General features: G+C 39.3%; 1 long non-coding RNA gene across 1 annotated transcript in view; it reads right to left on the bottom strand.

Moving 5' to 3' along the window:
• Positions 1-2,007, bottom strand: part of LOC132991441 (uncharacterized) — a 36,087-nt gene continuing 34,080 nt past the window's right edge. The window contains exons 3-4 of the long non-coding RNA XR_009676184.1: positions 1,341-1,492; positions 1-457 (exon numbers count right to left, since the gene is read on the bottom strand). This is a non-coding gene — a long non-coding RNA (uncharacterized LOC132991441). The remainder of the gene's footprint in view (positions 458-1,340; positions 1,493-2,007) is intronic.

The raw sequence follows: 2,007 nt of genomic DNA, 5'->3' as shown, positions 1-2,007 counted from the left end.
TAGTTTACTAAAGCTCTGTTTAATCACATTGTCATCTTTACAATACATCATTACATGCTGATGAGTATCACTTAATTAGAAAAAAAATGAACTTTTTTCCTCTTAAACTTCTGTCACAGTTAACATTTAAGTCCACTAGATGGCAGTCTACGTTTGGATGATTGAATCCAAAGTTTATAGATTTGTTTTTAAGAGCCTCTGTTCTATTTCTCTTTCTTAATCTTGACTTTTTTTGTCATTATTCTGTTATTTCTTTTGGAATCTGCAATTTCCACATCACTTTTTGTTTATGATTTATTTTACTTTTTGATGGCATTCCTTACAGAATAACGTCTTTGAACAGCATTATGCACATTAATAAAGGGTGCCGTCCACCAGGCGGCGCTCTAACACACTTCTCCTCTGCTTGTGGAGGAGGAGGAGCTCCTAAGTAGAGGCGGGGAGTCATGGGAGGAGGCTGTGCTAGGAGAAAGAAGGAGTATCCCAAGAAAGAGGGAGGAGTAAGTATGACTGCTAACAAGGGGAGGCGCTAAAAAACACTGACCAATCAGAGACTTGCAGAAATTCACCAATCAGAGCTGGAGACAGACAGGCAGGAAACTGAGCAAATTACCCTTGATGAGAGAGGGGGAAGGGGGAGGATGAGGGGAGGAAGAAGGGGCCCTGGGAGCAGGGTGTGTGTATGTGTGGAGGTTGAAAGAATCCAACCCAGCATATGTTTTGTCTTAGGTTTTCATTTATTTTACCTAAATAAAAGCTGAAGACATGTTCATGTGTAAAGACATATTTAAAGCATGGATGAAGTTAGAGGATGAGCGATTGATTTGCAGCAATAAAATACAGAAAGAAGAAGAAATATGTGGAAGAAACAGTGGTGAGAACGTGTAGATAGAAATAACAGAACTGTGTGAACTGTGGAGGAATATTGTCCTAAGTTGTCTTCTAAGAGATGAAAACAAACTAGATGGCAGTAGCAAACAAAAAGGTAGCCATGGATTTAAAATGTTCTGCTGTTTAAACGGCTTGTGCCATTTGTTGTTTTCCTTTTTCCTGCTTGATTTGAGTGCTTGCACAGCCGTTTATCTGTTGAGTGAGTTTCATGATCATGGGGACCTGGAAACATCTTAAAACCCTGGCGCATAAATCTAAAAGACGTTGCTGCCAGAGAAAAAACAAAGAATCTTTCTCTTCACACTAACTGCTAAAATAAGGGCTTAGATTTGTGGAAAGTATTCATGCAGTAACAGTAAAGGTAGAATAAAGTATAAGTGATGAGAAAAGAATCTGAAAACAGAGGAAAAGGCTGAGAAAAGGCTCTTTCCCTCAATGTTTCTGCTGACCTCCAGGCCTTCTCTTTGCTCCCAGTTGGACAGCCGGTTTCTCTGCTGGTCGGCGGGTCAGAGGAGGTCTAAGGTCATCTCAGACACCCACACAGAGAGCTCAAAGCGATCTCCAACCTTTTCCTGCCGTGCAGCTGAACCCCGCACAGCGCCTAAAGCAAAGCAGGGAGAGAGGAAACGCAAGCAGCATTTTTTAAACACATGAATAATCAGATTTGTTTTACTGCAGAATGCATCTTTATGTTTTTTTTTTACTAGCTAATTGTAATTAGCAATGTGGAAAAACACACTAATGTTATTCAAGAATTAAAAAGGTGTGTTTCCACTCCAACCTATATGTGGCTTCTTGACATTAATGATACATAGGCTACATTACATACACACATTAATTGAATGCATGTATCTCTGAGACACAGGCAGGAAGCATTTAACAAATTTCCCCCTGGGATTTATAAAGTATTTCTGATTCTGATTGATTCTGATTCACTGCTTTGATTTCATTTCATTTACTGCTCACTGTTCCTGCTTTGTGAGTGTTAAAGGGGCTCAGGACAAACAAGAGGAAAAATAACAGAATTATATTCAAAATAAATATCTGTATGTCTGTCATCTGCTGTTTGGATCATTTCCACTTCTCAGTGAGCTTTAGAGGTCAAAGAAAATCAGT

This window comes from Labrus mixtus, chromosome 16 (assembly GCF_963584025.1).
Source record: "Labrus mixtus chromosome 16, fLabMix1.1, whole genome shotgun sequence".
Classification (NCBI taxonomy): domain Eukaryota; kingdom Metazoa; phylum Chordata; class Actinopteri; order Labriformes; family Labridae; genus Labrus; species Labrus mixtus.
This window is presented reverse-complemented; position numbering and strand designations above follow the sequence as displayed.